A 20,372-nucleotide genomic window follows, 5' to 3' on the forward strand; every position below is an offset into this window, starting at 1 on the left:
ATACAGCAGTTTTTAGTTCTTGATATCGATTGGTCAGCAACTACTAGTTTTAAGTTTTTTGCTTATAAATGTTTTTGATTAAAAATACAGTTAACTTTTACGTTGATTTTATAACGTTAAGAACATATTCAATTAATTTACCAGTTTTATACAATGTTTTTTCTTTCTGTTATGTTTTTGAAGTTGACTTAGTACAAAGACACAAGAAGCAGAAATAAAAACTTTTAATTTTTAGGGTAGCTCAGATAGTTTCTATTCAAACGTATTAAATGTGCTAATGTAAGTTTAATACTTATATTCCTCCTACAATGCACTAATATTACAATCTCTACAACTTAATTATTAAATACCGAGTTTTAAATTTATTTAAAATGTTTAACCGACAGGCTACCTACATCTAATTGTATAAATCTATAAGTACACAATTTTTAGTTACCTTAATATATTTTTTTATATACGTAGTTAAAAAGTTGTCGCTTATGCATTTAATGTAATTTTTATATGGCTTTTAAGAAAGAAAAGAACACATTTTGAAATTTAATTATGCTTTTCTTTAATAAGATTTTAAAATTGTTGCACTTTAAAATAGAAAGGAAAACTGGAGGATTTTTACAGACATATTTAGTAGTTAGAAATATAAATAGATGTCTGCAAAGTAAAGATTTTATTCACGACCGGTTTCGGTGGCAAAAAATTGCGACTTCTTCAAGCAAAATAAAGTATTCTTTAGTTTATTATTATAATATTATTTAGTTAGCGTTAACTAATATTATAATATTAGTTAAAATATAAAACACTTTTTAATTTCTTAGATACGGTTTGGTAACAGTTATAGAAGTTTATTTAAATAGCAAGACACAAATAAAAAAATAAACTGTAAGACCTTCGCAATTTAGCTTATACTTTTGAAAAATTCAAAATTTGAAAACTAAATTTGAAAGCTAATCATAAGTTGTAAGAGTTTTTCTAAAAACTAATTAAATCACAAAACGACTTCTAGTTTTTTATTAATTCTAAATTTTATTAGATACTATAGTATGACTTATTTTACTATGTGTGAAATAGTATTTATCAAACAATAAAAACTTTATGTAGCTACAAACAATAATTTAGCTAAAATAAAGACAAAAATTCTACAAGTAAAAGAGCTTGTTAAAAAACAGTTAAAACTTTATTATTAGCTTTTTTACAGTGTTGTTAAGAACACAAACATGTACAGCTGTGATTTTTTATCACTTGTAATGTAGTCAAGCTCTTTTTTGCGTTTTGTAGCATTTTTAAAAACAGAAAAGTCTAAGATTAAAATAATTTAAAACATAAAAAATCTTTTTACAAGTTTGTTAAACCAATTCAAATAGATAACAAACTTACAACAGCATTATGGTAAAAACATGATGTCCACACTGATAAGCCACAAATCGATAAAAATCCGATTGCAATAAAAAGCGAAGATAAAATTGTTAAAACCTGGCCTTCACTATTTGTTGTGTTGACTATAATAAGTCCCAAAATACCTGTAAGATTTTAAAACCATAAATTTGTTTTTTATTTTTAAGATTATAGACAAAAAGTTATTCCTAAAAACATAGTTAAAAAAAAACTATATTTGTCAAGCTGATTTTTAATAAATATAACAAAGTTTCAAGAATTCTATATTATTTTCTTAATGATTTTTTTTAAATCTCAATCTAAATAATATTTTTTGTGTTGGAAACTGTATAAATTGTCAAATTTAAACTAAAAACTTAAAATTGTTTGAAAGTAATTAATGTTTAAGTTTTCAAAAGTCTATTTTTGTCAAATTTTGAAAAATCTTTAAATTTATTTATAAAAATATAAAGCATTAACTTTCACAAAAAAAGTAAAGTATTAAATTTCAGTTTTATACATTATATTTATTTATTATATTCTAAATTATAGTTTAAATACACAATCGGTCATAAAACCCGCAACTATTTATATCCTGCGAATTTTAAAGGTTTTTTTATCTAGATCCTTAAGCACTTAACAGTCAAGGTGATTTAAACTAAAAGGCGTGTGCCAAACATACCAAGTGAGCTTTGAACGTAAAATATAATTTTTACAATAATCTATTAGGCTTGATACGACATATTGTCTCGATAAAGCAAACAACACGTTTTAATAAGTTTACGTATAAATAGAGCACGCAAAATTCAGAGTTTTCAGGCTAACTTTATGGTTGGAATGATATAAAAGTTGTGAATTTTTACACGACACATAGGCGTGAAAAGCTTAAATTTATTCAATTTTTTTATAAATGAAATTCTTTCAAAAAAAAGTTTTGATTTTATTTTTCATTCAAAAACTATAAAGAGGAATATAGTTTTATTATGATTAATTTGGCGGTATAATGTTTGAAAAAAAAGTACTATGTTTAAGTCTAGTCTAAATAAGTCTAGTCTAATTTACTAGCTAGAAGAGCATAATGTATTAATATTGTTTCAAAATAATTATCTAAAAAACATATTAGCAATTAAAGTACATAACTAACTAAACATTTTACTTTAGACTTTTTATTGCTTTATGCAGGACATTTCAACTACATTTAAAAACTTCAAACAAAAATATTTTATTAGGAACAAGTATTATAACAAGCTAACCTGCTATAACTAATACTACAAAGAAAATTGATAGCATTATAGCGTGTTTTCTTTTAGTCATAATCATTTCTCTTATGACACTGAATTTTCTATGACCCTCCTAAAAATTCAAGGAAAAATATTTTATACATTTTTTAAGATTTAGTTTAAAAAAAAACTGTAAAATAGTTATAATAGAAATTTTATTAAATACAACACATACCATTTTTAACAAAGTATATTTTCAATTTAATTCAAAAAGTTCATAATAAGTTAATCAACATGTTTTTAAACATACTATACTTCGAAATATCTTAAAAGTTAAGCTAAATAAGTTTTAAAAAACAGATAAGAAAAGATTTAAGAATTATATTGAAAATAGCCTTATACAATAAACATAACAAACTTAAATTAGTTCTGAACAAAACTATAAAAAAGTAACACAGTTTGATTTATATAAGATATACAAGCTATAAAATATGTGCATTGTGCATACTTAACTATTTATTCCAAATTTTTGGTTAATTTAGATTTTGTAGCATTTTCAATTTACCTATATTGTTTAAGTACAACAACAGCTCATACAGTTGACACGTATCATACGTATTTATTTAAATGAAGGAAATGTATACATTCACGAAAGTCAATTTAAGAAAAACTATTTTATTATAAACTCGACTAACGCCGGGTTTTCGCGGCACAACATGCGGCATTACTTCGTCATACTGACTCAATCTCAGTTGAGATTCCCTTACATGCTGAACATCTCCGATATCTTCGCCTCCGTATCGAATTTTTTTAGGTTTACTGTGGGATCCACCCATATCCGTCGAGCTTTTTTTGTGCAGCGCTAAAAAGGGATCCAACTTAAATTTTCATTATTTATGGCTTTTAAGTGTTTTGTTAATTAAATGTTCGGAAATTATTATTTTTTATATAAGTTTTAAACGTCACAATTAATTTTGTTTAATGTTAAACGTAGAAAAACTAAACGATATTTTTTGCTTAAAATGATGCTCAGTCAAAAAAAAAAAAGACTCCTAGCTAAGCAACTATGTTTAAAAATAATCATAGATAGAATTTAAAAATAAAATATATCATTTGAAAAAAGCTTCAAATAAAGTTTTATAATCGAGCAAAAGTAAATTAAATACGACTTACCAGTTTAAAATTTTTCTTTAAAAATATTATTATACTTTATTTTTTAAATGCAACGATCTAATAATCGTAACTATAATAAGATTGACTTGAATACAGTAGACTACCGCTTAAGTACGCACTTTTTTTGGTACGCATCACGCCTTAAGTACGCACTTATCAAGAAAGGTAGAATGGCCAACCTGCTGAGTTAGCCTAAGACTTTCACAAATTTTAAATTAGGGTGAGTAATCCTGAGTAGTCTAAGTGGCCAATTGTGACAGTCCTGTTGCTAAATGTTAATAAACTAAATACTTATGTAGTGGTTGCAGAAAAGTGAAAAGAATAATGATATTTGAGTTGTAATGCTATTAAATTAATAAATCTAGATGACAAATCTAAAAAAACCTACAAATACAACATAGTTAAGTCATAACTTAATTTAAATGTACAAACATTGATGTTTTCAAAATGTTTGGTAAACACAATGTAGTTTGGTACTTTACTTCTAACAAAACAAAATATGGCTCAATATTCTTTTTTATACCATTGACTGACATTGACTTTCTCTATTAATAGTATGTATTAATTATGTAGAAAATTTTTATAGACAAAATAATTTTTTTTTTAATCTGATAAAAAGTTTTGCGGATTAGAATTATGTATTAAATTTTATTTAAAATAAAAATACTTGTTTATTTGGCTTAATTATTTGGTGGCTAGTTTTAAGAAAGAAAACAAACAACTAAAGTTCATATTATACTATGTCTTTAAAAAGTACGCACTACCCGTGCTAAGTACGCACTTTTTGGTCGGGTTCAATTTGCGTACTTAAGCGGTAGTGTACTGTACTTACTTCATAAAAAAACAAAAAATTTGTCATAAAACCTACTATTCTAATCAAATAATGTTATATGAAGAATAAATTAGAATTAAAAAAAAAAGTTTTTAGCACCCTTTAAACCTTAAAGATAAATTAATGAGTATTCGCAGTCAATGTAAACTATTTATTGGTCATTTAAGTATAAAGATTTATATTTTTTTTGTATATTACTAAAAACGAATAATGTTTCAATCTTATAGAAAACGATAAAAGATCTTCTGTTGTTAAGTACATCTGAAAAAAAAGTTTGAACAAAAAAATTAAAGATGCTTCAAAGTTAAATTAATATATATTTTTTATTGAAAATATAAGAAAAACGCTCAAAACGTCTTGTCTAAGGACCTGGTTTACAAAAAAACCTTTCGGTTATCGAGTCGTTTGCAATCTATTACAAGCTTATTAAAATTTATATGTTTTATCTGAAATTTTTGACTTCAAACAATAAAACAAACGATTAAATGAAATAAAATAAGTTTATTTTTTAATATATACAAGACACACAATTTTAATAAAACTAAATATATTTTAAACAGTTCTCATCAGTGGAGTACAAAGCTAACAAGAGATAAGATTTTACAAACTTGTATAGTAACCAAGGAATCACAAAGTAATCAAGATAGTAATAAAAGACAATATAGAGAGTAATAATACTTTATGATTATTTGGTTACTATACAAGCTTGTAAAGTCTTACTTCTTGATAGCTTTGTACTCTACTGATGAGAACTGCTTGAAATGTATTTAGTTTTATTGAATTTGTGTGTCTTGTATATCTTATTGTATAATTACTGGTCAGTTTTGTTCCAATATTTGAAAAATAAAAATAAACGAAAATTAACTAAGTAATGTATCTATTTTGAAAGTTGTATTTAAAAGTGTACTTAAAATCTTTTTAATATCATTCAAAATAAATAAGAGTCTAAACCTAAAACTATTAAAAAATAAAAATAAGAAAATAAATAAAACAAAAGTATACAGAATATAAAAAAAGCTGAAAAGCTAATTTAATCGGTTAAAATCTAATATGTAAATCATTTTTTTGTAAGATTTTGGATATAAGTTAGATTATTTTAACATACTGAAAAACGATTATTATTGCTGTTACTAAAAAATATAAAGTGTTAATGCTTATATAAGCCTTATTAAAATAAGAATTATAAAACTAACCTTAAATGAGAATATGTAATTAAATTTTTATTCAATTAGTTTCCTCTTAAGTAAAACGATGTTCAATAAAACTAAAGAGTTCGAGTTTGATAAAAATTAGTCATCATTAATTGCTCTTTTTTAAAAAATAATTAACTTAATTAAGTTAATTTTTTGAACAACACTCTACAATGATTAAAAACAGTTTTTAACAGTACATACATAAATATCAAATCTAAATATACAATAAAGTTACTAATCAATCAATTTATGGTAATGATAATTTCTATACTCAATAAAAAAACTGTATGATCTTAAAAATTAATTTTCAAGCCTAGTTTCTTAAATTAGCTACAAAAACTTTCATTAACATTCGCGTGCTTAAAGTGTTATTGTAAGTTAAAATAGAACCAACGTTAAAGTAGAATTAAAGTTGTGTTAGAAATCCTCGAAGTTTTAATATTATAACCTTTTTACATAAGTATAAATTAATATGAAAACTACATTTTTATGGCAAAGTTATAAAAAAAAAAAAATCTAGATAATAATCTATTTTTGTAACATGGTTTTACTTTTATTTTTTAAGAAAAGTTTTTTTTCTCTAAAAACAAAAACAGTCAAAGTTTAAATTTCTAAATAAAAACAAACTATATTTTATGACAAAAGTACTAAATTTTGTGATTTTTTATGTCACTTTTTGCAACATCTCTTCTGTAGACATCACCACGCGGCAAGTCCAGTTGTTCTGAGAGTTCGCCAATAATTTTAATTAAGTAATTGAACTAAGCTTAGTTTATATGATGATTATTGTTTTTTAATGGTAAATTCCAGCGTTTGCGAATAAGTCTAAGTAAGTAACAAAGAGGTAATTTTTGTTAAAATTCGGTTTTGTTTGCGAACTGTGCTTTCGTAATAAAAGTTAATAGAAGATTTTTTCACGTACTATAATTATAGTTTATATAAAAAAATATTTAGCAAAAGCGATGAAACTACTTAACTATTTTAGCTACGCCAACAGAATTTACTAGTTTGATGTGATTTATACAACATTAAACATACTGACATGTATAAACAGTACATTATTCAGTTGTTACATTCCATTTATATACATTAGTGTTAAACTATTTTATAAACTTAAAAACACTTTCAACATGCACAAAATTCGATCAATTCTAGTTGTTAAGCAACTAACATTCTTCCTTCATACGTTAAAATTATTGGATCTTACTGGATGAGATCTCCACCTCTCTGTTGGCAGTCACTTCTTGCTTCACCCCACTTCGTTCCTTTATTGACAACCTTGAATTTTCTTGTCGATAATTTAGTACTTAATAAAAATTCATATATGCACTTTTTATTAAGAATCATTCATAACTTAATAAATCGGACTATTTTGAAAAAACTCTAAACTAGACAGTTAACTTGTAATTTATTTTTGTTAGCTTATTTTGAAAGCGAATTAGTTTTTTTGTATAAACTGCCTGATTTAAATGTTTTTTGTTTAAAATTTATTTTTTTATTTTTCTTAGATTAGGAATAAAACCTTAGAATGACTATTTACTTTAGTTTGGTTTTTAAATTAAAATATAATTAGTTGTCAGATATAAGATATTATAAAGATTTTTTATTACCTTAAACTGTAACAAACTGCTAAATAAATAAAAATTATAAGGCTTAATAGAATTTTCTGGTGTATCAGTTTTTAAAAAAGATTTAAAGAGGTAATCAAGAGTTTTTTATTTCATTATACCTTCTGCTTCAAGTGAATAATTTTCTTTTACTGTTTATTTTTTTATTTTGTTAGAATTATAGGGATGATTTAGAAACTCTAACTGCGAATTTACTTACTTCAGGTAAAACAAAAACAAATTTGTTTTAAACTAAATAAATGAAAGTAGTATAGACTAAGAATAGTTACTAAACTAAATATTATATGAATACAAGTTAGTAAGTAACAAAGAATAAAGTCTCATTAGATTAGTTTTTGCGTATTTATCAAATTTGATTTTGAAAAGTTAAAATGCACTGCTTAATCTAACTTAAGGTGTAAGTACGTAAGACCCGTAGACGATTGTTTTATCATTTGTGACAGTGAAAAGTTTATTTCATTGTGTTTCGAGAAATTATATTCCCTACATAGTGCTATCATGTTTACCAAAAAAACTGAAGTAAATAATCAAATATCATTGTTAGGTGCTTCGATAAAAAGAAAAGATAATAAATTTATCACGTCGGTATTCAGAAAACCTTTGTTCACAGGCCAATATCTAAATTTCAAATCTTATTGTAGTGAGATAAAAAAAAAGGTTTAATTAAAACCTTATTTCACAGAATAAAAAGGTATGTTCTCCAGAAGTTTTTGAGATAAAATCTAGTTTTATGAAATAGATGCTGGTAATGAACGGTTATCGTAATCCTTTAATTGATAGAGCTTTTAAAACTGAAATTGACAGATTAAATTACATAAATCCTTATGGTCCTGAGAAATATCCAGTTAGTTTGATTTTTCCTTATGTAGATGAAAAATCAACTCAGATTGATAGTAACATACAGAAGTTAACGGAAAAAGTATATCGTGCAGCTAAACCTTAAGCTATTTTTACATCAAGTTCTCTTTTGAGTCCTAAACAAAAGATCTCATATCTTACAAACATAAAAGTTCCATGGTTTACAAGTTTGAATGCTGTTGCTCAAACAGTAATTTTAGTCAAACCTCTAGGCACCTTGAAATCAGAATGAAAGAGCACAATCCAAAGTGTGTAAGAGAACATATTAAATTTCAGCCAAAGACAGTTAGTATAGCAACTTCAGATACAATGAATAGATCTTCAATGTAAAAACATTTAGTTAAAAATAATGAAACGAAATTTAAAACATTAATGGAATAACATACAATATTTTTGACCTAGTCAAAGTTGAAGCGATATGCACTTATTTAAATAAATTAAATTTATGTAAGCAGAGAGATTTTAATTATTTATTATCCTTGTTTAGTTAATTAGTTGCTCTTCCGTTATATTTTGTTAAGTTTGTTTAGAATTTCAATTATTTTTATGTTTAGTTTTTGTTTTATTAACTAATTTCTGATGTAATTATAAGTCTGTGTAGTTTAAAGTTTTCTTTATTTTGTTAAAATTGTATCAAACAGATGAAAATTTGTTCAAATATATTTGCGCTGAAAAGACTTTGTTTGTTTTTAGTTTCTTTTTATATCAGACTAAAATATTTTTATCTGTTAAAAAAAAGTTTTGGTCTAAATATTCAGTTTAATTTTATTTTTTATTTAAATTTTAAAACTTTTAGTTTTTTATGTATGTTATAAATGTTTATAAAGTTTTTACTTTTATACACTAAATACCTCGTTTTAATTAGAATCAAGCTAAGAAATGGCTTGATAAATTTTTTAAATGTTTTGTTAAAATTTACAATAATTATTTTTATTTAATAGTATGTTATTTTTCAGTACTATTTAAAACTAGGTGCATACAAGAACATAAAATTTACATTATTTTTATAACAACTTTAGTTTCTATTATTATTTCATTCTATTTTTGCTCTTTTGCTTATAAATTTCAAAAAAATAACATATATTTAATGACGCATTTTAGTGTAACAACGATGCAAGACTATCGCAGATCTTTTAATTTATATTTAGTGATAACACTTAATAAAAAACAACCATCTGAAAGTTCTTCAAATACTATTTTTGCCTTACTGAGACTCCATAATAATTATGATTATAATTCCTAGCTAATTTGAGTTTGTACTAAAGTATCTGTTGATTTAAAAAACCATAGTCATCTTGAAAACTTCCCAGTGAGTATTAGGATATTTTACAGAAACCAAACCGAACAAAAAAAAAATTAAAACGGTCGGATGGACATATTATTAAACTATGTTATTACAATTACTTTTATATAGGAAAGTCATTTTTAAGTATGTTGATTGGCTTCTAATAGTATTAATCCAGTCTAGATTGAAGAAATTCATACTATATCTTTACTGTACTTTATATTTATGTTAAAGTATATTTTTTTAAAAGCTGCCTTTTATTTTTGTGTGAGTAAATGTACTAAATTCTCGGTTTGATTGTAATTGAATAAAAGCATTAAATGTTAAATCTTTCGCTAAATCTATTAAATAAATATAAAGTAAGTAGTACCTTACGAATTGTTTTTTTTCAAGAAACTTTTACATTATTCAATTCATTCATTTTTTACTTACTTTGTTTATTTCTAACTAGATTACTCTTATATTTTGATAATATTATACAGTTTTAAATTGAATAAATAAATAGACAAAAGTAAATTATTTTATTTTTTTAGCAAACAAACAGATTTTTTTTTCAAAGTTTGTATTAAACTTTTAAAAAGACAGTGTATTTACATGCTTGATATTACATTTTTAAGCATATTTTAAATAGATTTTTTTATTTTCATGCTATCATACTATTAAGTTAAGTGTCTATTTTGTTGTTCTGTTTACTTAAAACTGTTGGTTTATAATTTCTTTAAATTCTAACTATTTCACTCTTAAAAACCTTTTATAATAGATCGTTAATCAAGTGGTTGTGCGTAGCTCAATGACCAGTTTTTTTTTAATTACCTGGTCTGTTAATAATACTTAAGAACGTTAATTATTCATTTGTGCTAAAAAAACTGTTATTATCACTTGAAACTATGCTAAGTCACCTATTATGTCTCTTAATAATGATAAAGTTTTTGTTTTTGTTATATATTGATACAACTACAAAGTTAATTTTTAAAGAAAGCAAAAAGTAAAAACTAATATAACAATTAAATAAAAGTCTTTAGTTAGTTGTTTATTATTATTCTTGATTGTTCATTGTCCAACGCTGTTTTCTTGCATCAAAACCTGGGTCATTAAAACTGAAAGACGCGAAAATTAAAAGAGATGAAAAATATTGAAGGACTTTGTTTCATAAACAAATTTTAAAACGTAATTAAAAATTTATAGCCAAACATTAAAATAAAAAATAATAAAAGCATTGTACTAACGAATAAACAAAAATATTACACTATAGGGCATATTTTTTACTCGGATAAAAATACAATTAAAGTAGTGTGCACTCCATTAAAAAAAATATTTTTTTAATTAGTTTTTTAAAACATACTTTACTGAGCATAAATACAAAACTACCAAAAAAAAATATTCATTATTATGGGTAGCTGTTAAATTTGCACGAGGGGATAAAACTGCACGAAGAGTCACTTTTGCACTAGCAGACAATTTCGCACAGAAACATTTTTGTACGGGTTGAATTTTTTTTATCAACTTATTTATTTATTGTTTTTTTTACTACCACTTTTACCCCTAACCCTTAACATCGATTAGTGGTTTTTTTTTTGTTTTGATATTTTTCTTTTTTTTTAATTTGTTTATCAGTTTTAGTTTACCTTTTATTTTTTAAAATTTTTACTAATTATAATATAATTTTTTATAATATATTTTATTATTAATTTTTTTCTAATTATTTTTCTAACACTGTTACTTCTAACGCTTACCCTCGGTCAGTAACTTTTTTTTTTCTTTTTGTCTTTTTATAAGTTTATCTTTTAGTTTTTTTTTTTCTGTTTCTTTTTATTTTTTCCTGTTTTCTTTTACTCTCGTGCAACATTGTAACTCGTGCAAAATTGACCTGTTCCCCACTATCATATATCAAATTACTATGTAAGCTACAGTACAGGTAGTAGTAATGTACAATAAAATTTAATTTGTGCATCAAAAATTTAAATATATTTCAATAGAAAAAACAGATAATCTTAGTATGAAAAGCGTTGCCTACAAATTAAGCCAATGATTTAGAGCAGGGGTCGGCAAACTGCGGCCCGCGGGCCATTTGCGGCCCGCGAAGGGTAAATCTGCGGCCCGCGAGCACGTTATTTTTTTGAATGGAATGCGGCCCGCGAAGGAAAATTTTGTGGCCCGCGAGTATGTAAATGTGGCCCGCTGAGCAAAAACATTTTTCAAATTAAATTTTTTCGGTAATTCAATTTAACTTGATTAGTTTAGTTTTAAGTCTCTGTATAATATTTAAAAGTAGTTAGAAGAATTAACTGCTTTTGTTTAAAAATGTGAAAAAGACAGATTAGCATTCTAACAGGATGTTTTTCTTAGTTTCATTATAACTTTTTTTTTACAACAGCAAGTAATTATCTGAAAAAAGAGTGTAAAAAGTGATTGGATTTAATAAGTTAGATATATAATACCTATTTATTAAATAAACTAAATGCAAATGTTTTCCATTTTGTACAAAAGTAATGCACAGTAATTAACTAAAGTGTCATTTCTTTATAGCTTAGATATTCTTTTTCAATGTTTTTTATACCTAAGTTTCCTTTATAGATTTTTTATTTGTAAAATTTACATTTTTGTGTAAAAACATTTAACATAACATAGTAATAAGAAATAAGGTTTATTTGATTTTTGTTTCAATACATTTAATTTTTTTAAAGTTTTCTTTGTACTTTAAATTAATTTCTATGCACAGCAACTTAAAAAGATGCTCATATTTTAAACCACTTTTTATTTAATACTTTAGTTATTTAAAGTTTAGTTTATGCGTAATTTTCTAACATTGTCGTTTCTACATGTAATATCTAAATTGTACACACACAACTAAAACAATATATATGACATAATTTAGTATAGTTTTTGTTAGGTGTACATTTTCATTTTCCAAACATTTTTTTTGTCAAACTTGGTTAATTTTTATGCCTTGCATATCAATACACACAATTGCTGTTTTTTAGAGCTACCTTATAATATAAACTAGATTTAGAGATGGTAAGTTTATTAAGTTTGTACATTGTTAATCAAAATAGTTCAAATTCAAGCAAATAAACAACTAAACATTGCCAACGAGCGTGAACTTGGCTTGAATGTGTTATTTTGTAATTAAATTTTTTAACCAAACTTTAAAACTAGTTATAAATTTAAATATTATATAATATATAATATAGTTATATATAATATATAATTAATTAAGTTAAGTATAAATAAATAAAATAGTATATAATAAATAATAAATATATATAAATATATAAATAAATATAAATAAAATAACCTAAAAAAAAAATTATATATAATATAATAATATAATATATACAATTATGAATTTAAATGAAAAAATTTGAAAAAAAAATTTTTGGAGAAAAACAAGTAAAGTAAAAAATGCTAAAAAACATTAAATTTTTAAAGGGGCCCCACTACAAAACTAAAACCCCAAATCGATAAAAGTTATTGTAAAAAGCTAAACAAAAGAACGTTCTTTAGAACTAAAAAAATTTCCAAGTTAGCATTAAAGAAATTAAAAATAATTGGTTTTAAAGTTTGGTTAAAAAATTAAATTACAAAAAAAACCATTCAAGCCAAGTTCACGCTCGTACATTGCCACACACTCTGACTATCACTATTTGAAGACTTTAAATCTCAGGCCAAATAATTTTTTTTTTAAGTTTTTGGCTAGAATTTCTTTTTGTATACAAAAATATCAGGAATGTTTTTGATGACTTTTTTGCTTGAAAGATTAGCAAATTAAACTTATGATGTGTGTTTTGCTCATTCAACAGTGTTAGTTTGAGCTATAATATATGTTAAACTTTAAGTCTTGCAGTTAATATAATTTAAAATGTTATTTATATTATTGTGTACATTTAAGTGTGAACAATCAGTGTTTCCAAAAAACTCGAATCCAGGAAAAGCTTTGAATTTGAAAATTTATGCTTAAAATTTCTGGAAAAAAACTTGAATTTGAGAATTTTTGAAAAAACCTGGAACTTGAAAAATTTTTACATGTAAAGTAATTAAATTTCGATTTGACACAAAAAACTTACCAAATAAATATTTTTCAATTAGAAAATATATTAAAGTAGCTTAACAGTATTTTTTAATATTGATATATTTGTTAAGACATTTTTTCAACTTTAATTAAACTTTATACTAAAAATAAATTGTACTTCCAAAAACTTTGTTTTGGCGTATTGCACATTTACTTGTAAAATTTCACCGATTGTTGTGCTTCGCTTTGAAACTAAACCAAGAAATTCTACTAAAATGTCAAAGTTAGTAAAAACATCTCTAATAAAAATTCTCAGATGAGAAACATTTTTTTTTATCAGTGCTCTCATGTTAACAGACTGATTAAAGTCCTAATTTGATTTATACGACTATAACCTTAATGCATTTTCTAAACACGACTTCTAGTTGTCAATGAAGAAATAAACAAAAGCTTTTCATTAACGCCAATATCAATTATTTAGAAAAGCTTTCAATTATAAACGGTATCTCATTTTAAGTAATAAATTTTGCTACTTTATAACTTGCCTTATCAATTTTTCTGGTCATTCTGTAGTTACTGAAAATTATTATGTGCTTTGTTGTAGAACTGACTTTGGTGATTTATTTTTTTATTGTTTCTCGAAATAACTCCTAACTAACGTTTTTTTATTCTTGTAGCTCGTCTTATAATTGACAATTACTACTTTTAAATGCAATATTCTTATTTCAGATAAAGAATTGCTAAAATGCTTAATAAAAAATAAGTCTTTCTACTTCGCTAATGACTCAATAAAGTTTTATACTTTTGTTAAATTCGTTTAAGAATTTTAATTGTCCATTCCAGCTGACTTATATTTTTTTGGCATGTAACATATTTACTGTTAATAACCTTCGTTATTTATTTATGTTGTGAACTTTATTTTAACTGGGTTGCTACACAAACAGGCTATTTTAAAAGCTTAAAAACTCAGGTGTGTGTGAAACTTTTATTTCAAACACTTTAAAGAAATCTTTCAATTTTCAGAATACTTTTTATGACTGTAGTGTAGTTTGCTAATTGTATTTTTTTCTTGTTTTCTTACATTTTGTGTACTTTTTGATAATGATGATATTTTAATTAGGTATTTAAGCTTGATTAACAACTATTTATTAGCTTTTTCAACTTTTAATAAACTTAGGCTGGTTTAATACAACTCAGACATTTTTTTAAGTGGCAACCATGTAAAATACTAATTACTAATAAGATATTTTATTAAAATTTTCGAGAATAAATTATGTTAAAGAATTTGTTTTATCTTTCTGGAATACAAATAGGTATTAATTTTATTAAGTTAATTAATTAATAAGATTTCTAATTAGTGTAAATTACTAAACACGCAAAAACCTTTTTTTGAAGTAAATATTCTTAGAAATATGAAAAAAGGGTTGATAATATAACATATGTATAAAAGTAACCCATAAATTGTCTTTCAAGTTAGGTTTTTATAGAGAGTTAGGTTGTAAGTAAAATTACAAAAGTATTAAGTTTAACTTATCAAGTGGTTATGAAAGTAGATAGTTTATAAACACTTAAGTATATTAGTCAATGTGAATTCTATCCAATAAATATTAATTTAAATAGGCAGCCTATGTATTGCTAAAAGTCATTTAAAATATTAAGGTGAATAAAAGTAAAACCTTTCTTTAGTGTGACTAAAACTAAAACAAAAATATTATTCAAATGTCACTAAAACTAAAACTGCGGCCCGCGAAGACTTTGGAAACTTGAAATTTGGCCCGCGACCACCAACTGCCTGCCGACCCCTGATTTAGAGAGTAAAAAAAAACAAAAGTACAGTTTTATCACAAACTCAACTAAGATATATTTAACTTTAGCAAAGCTTTAAAGATTTAATCAAGATTTTTCAAATTTTTATTAAAACTAGAGAAGGTTTTATTTATAAAAAATAAACTACTAAAATCGATCCAATCAATTTGTTTTGTGATTTTTAAAAGTTTTCATCAAAAAAACATTTAATTTAAAGATTCTTTTTATTTTAAATCCACAATGTAGTTTTATATAATAGAAGTTTAAATTACTTTTAAGTCATGTTTTCTTTACTAAAATTAGAAAAAAAATACTTTTTTTTAAATTATTAATTTAAAGTTTAATGAAGAAGAGAATAAGTTAAAAATACTTATTACTTTTAATATGCTACAACAATTTTTTTGATTTTTTATAATAAGAATCTTTTAATTATGTTTAAAAAAACTTGATTTTTGAAGTTTAATTCAGTTGAACGATAAAAGAAAGAATTGTGCCTCTCAATTGAATTAATATCTGTATGTAAATTATTTGTTATTATGTCTTAAAAAATATTTTTAGTAATGCTTAAATTTTAATTTTTTTATTATTATTTCACCATTAACAAGTATTTAAAAAAAATTAAGGTCAAGCTCAAATTTTCTATACTCTAAAGACTTAATATTAAGTCTTATTAGTCAAATAAGGTAAAAATCATAAGGAATTGTCACAGCGGATAAAGACAATTCAATGTATTTTCTTTGGACTTATTCCATTTGGTTTTAATTATTTTTCAGGTATTACTACCAGATTGACGAGTTATATTTGAAGTTAAAACGAATATATACCATATAAATTTTTAGGAATGATAACATAAGAATTATAAAATGTAATACTCAACAAAATTAGGTAGACGCAATTTTGTAAATTTGTGAATACGGTTGTTCGATTTTGAATTTTCAGTTATAAAATTCCAAGATCATAAATACTTTAACTGAAAGTAATTTTTTGTTGTCTATTTTAAATTAAATTATGTAAATTATGTTTTATTAGTTTAAAATGAATACAAATTAAAAAATTCTTTGGATATATGTGGAAATTATTTTAGTAGATTACTGCTTAAAATTGACATTTACCATGAAAGTAATTAATCTAAAAAATGAAAACAAGGTGTTCGTTTGGAAAAAATCCAAGTTGTTTAGTTGAAATAAGACTATTTAAAAAAAGATTATATGTTCTTAAATTCTGCAAAAGCTAATTGTTAAGGAGATTTGTCTGTAAATAGAGATATTAGTTGCTCTTGTAACCTCTTTTGTGTATTGGTATAATATATGCAATTTCCCATTGGCTTGGTATAGAAGAATGTAAACTATAGTGAAATGAATATTTAACAAATTATCTTAACATATATTACTAAATTATTGGTACTAAAAATTGATAGACCTAGGACAAAGTATTTTTGTGTACAGATTGCATAAACAATATAGTTTGAGTACAATTTATAACAAGGGCAAATAAATATTATTTAAAGATTTAAACCTCGTTTAATTATAGATCTATACAGCAAGTCAATTCAAAATTTTAGATTTTTGTTAACAAAACAATGTTTCACTCGCTTCAACCAAATCAAACAAGATCATCAGTTGAATAAAGACTGTAATTTTTTTAAATAAACATGCAAGAAGACATTAGGCTAAACTTGAAATAAAAAACTAAAACTAAAAACCAAATAACACTTATAGTTTAAAATTATCAATTTAGGAAAATCATAATGTTACCAGGTTAGTTTATGTTAATTTATGAAAAATATAAGCTACTTAACAATATTATAATTTGAAAAATTAAACAAATAAATAAACATACTTACATTTAGCAAGCTTAAAATCTAATATAATCGAAGGGTAAATCTGCTACTCGCGAGCACACTTTTTCTTTGAACAGAGTGCAGACCGCAAAAAAATCTGCGTCCCGCGAGCATGTAAGTGTGGCACGCTAAACTAAAATTTGTTTAAGTTGATTTTTTCCGGTGATTTGTTGTCATTTGATTAATTTAGTTTTACGTCCCTGAATAGAATTTTTAAGCCATCTATATTTTTAGTGCTTAGGCTTAAAACTCTGAAAAAAAAACATATTAGTTTTCTAAAAATGTTTTTTTTTTTTCTCTGTTTAGCTAATAACTTTCTTCTTACATTAGCAACTGGTCAACTAAAACAAAGTTTTAAAAACAATTAAAAAAATATAATTATGTAATACATACTTATTAAGTAGAAATAAGTACAAATGTGATCCATTGTTTAAAAAAGTAATGCACAGTATTTAACTTATATATCATTTATTTATAATTTAGATATTTTGTTTAATATGTAACTTATACCTAAGTTTCTCATGTAGACGTTTGATCCTTATATTCTATATTTGAGTGTGCACAAAAATATTTGAAAAAAAAAAGAATATGACATAAGATAAAACAGTTTTTGTTCAGACACAATTTCACTTTTAATAGTAAATTTACTCTCTACTCACACCAATGTACACAGATGCTCACTTTCACGTTTTTTACTTTTATTTAATACCGGTTAAACAGCATAGTTTTCAACTATGATTTTTTTTTCACCTTTTTTTAAATTTAAAGTGTACAAACACAATTCAAACTAAATAAGAAAATTACATAAAGTAACCAATTTTTAGGTTCAGAATACATATTTAGTTTTTCTAATAAATTTTCTGTGCACACTAAACTAATTTCTATACACACTAATGTAGACCTATGCTTGTTATAATTAAGTGTGCACATAATCTTTTTAAACAAAATAAATATATGACATAAGGTAAAATACTTTTTATTCAGAAGACATCTTTGATTTTTAAAATTAAGCTTTCAGTGGACATAAGTTAATTTATATGCACATTGATGTACATACACTGATGCTCATTTTTGAAACTTTTTTTATCTATTACCAGGGTTGCCACGCACTTCTGAAAATATCAGGATGACTGAGGATATTACGAATATCTAAACAAAACTTAGGATGACTCAGGCCAGTTTAGTTTTTTTATTTAATGCTAAGGATAGTTATAAGATTTCTAAACATTTAGACCAGTTGTTTTCTCGATGTTATTTGTCGAACCAACTTTATTTAAGAAACTGGTTTTATTAATATTGTTAAGTAAAAAAAAAAGTGTTTAATAATTTGAAATAAAAGATGACTTAAGACATTTTAATGTCACTCAAAACATTTTTTTAACTCAAAGAGTTGCTACCCTTTAATACTTAAAGTAGAATAAGTGTAATATAAACATAATTTTTGATTAAAATTGTTTCTACATAAAATATTTAAGTGTATACAAACTCATTAAAAACAATCTATAAGATAAATTGAAGTTTTTTACTTCATTAAAGGCTTAATAAATTTTTATAGTTAAAAAAAATAATTTGTAAAAACTTAACTGTCCTTTCAAAGCTAACTTATGATAATTAAACTTTTGCGCTTTCGATGTAAATATTTATTTAACTGTTAATAAACTTCGTTACTACTTTATTTTGTGAATTTTAAGTCACTTTACAATACTTAAGTGTTTGTGAAATTTTATTTATAGTACTTTGAATATATCTTTGAATTCTCAAACCATTTTTTTAGTCTGTAGTTTATGAATTGTAATGTTTATCTAGTCCAGCTACATACTATGTGATTTTTATGACAATCGTATTTTAAATATTTAAGCTTTATTAACAGCAAGTATTTGGCTCTTTCAAATTTTAATAAACTTAGGCTGCTTTAATGTAACTCAACCATTTTTAAAAATAAATTACCATGTATAAGACTATATTGAGAAATTAAAATGTGATGAAGGTAGTCTTTCTCTTTTGATTTTAAAAACCGGATAGGATTGAATTTTAGATTAACAAAAATAAAAAATGGTTAGAACCATCAAAAAAATCAGTCACAGTCTTATACAAGCACTTTAAAGAGATCTTTCGTTTATTAAAAGACAAACATTTTCAATTCTGTAGAAAACAAAAAAAAATACTATTACATTAGTTTTGAAGTAAAAGTATGAAACTCAGTATTTTAATAATATGGTAGTTTTTAGTTTTACTTTATATTTTACTAAAAATATTTAATTTACGGTACTTAATTTTCTCTAGTTGCTAGTATATTTTTTGTTTTTTACTTAATTAAAATTTTTGTTTTTTAATAAACGAAAGATCTCTTCAAAGTGCTTGTATAAGACTGTGACTGAATTTTTTGATGGTTCTAACCATTTTTTATTTATTTTAAGACTATATTGATTAAGAATAAAGTGTTTTACAAGAGTATTTAACCATTATTTATGTTTAAAAGATGTTGTAACTTTTTATAATATAAACAGGTATGAATTTCTATTAGTTAATTAGTTAAAAGAATACTGAATTTTTTGAAGAAAGCAAGTTTTTAAGCTTTATTTTTACAAATTAGGTGTAGTAAACAAAATAAAATCAAATTAATTTTTTTTATACTTTTTGAAAAGAGATAAAAAAGACCAATAGTAAAAATAAAGTCTTTTAATTAGTTCAAAAAAGTGCATAGTTTATGTCTTAAGCTAAAAGTTGTACAAAAAAGTCTGACAATATTAAACAGAAAGTGGTATTAAGCTTTTAATACAAAAACGATAAGAAAAACCTTTGACTCTAAAAATAACCAAAAATATAAACTTTATAAAAAAACAAAAATCTAAATACTTAAAAAATTTATGGTCTAAGGACCTGGTGTAAAAAAAGACCTCTCAGTAATCGAGTTATACACCACAATCTTAAAAGTTTAAGTTTTTATATGTTTTAACAGACTTAAGTAAAACAAAGAAAAACTTAAAATAAAGACTCGAAAACACTTAACACAAAAAACTAAACGTGACAATTGATTTAGTATTATATTTACATCAATAAAACTGTACAAATTTAAAAAATTTCGAAGATAATAAACTCAGTCATAATAGACTTTTGTTATTTTTTCACTATTATTTGTAGGTTATTTAATGTTATAATA

This window comes from Thalia democratica, chromosome 1 (assembly GCF_965202585.1).
Source record: "Thalia democratica chromosome 1, ktThaDemo2.hap1.1, whole genome shotgun sequence".
Taxonomy (NCBI): Eukaryota; Metazoa; Chordata; class Thaliacea; order Salpida; family Salpidae; genus Thalia; species Thalia democratica.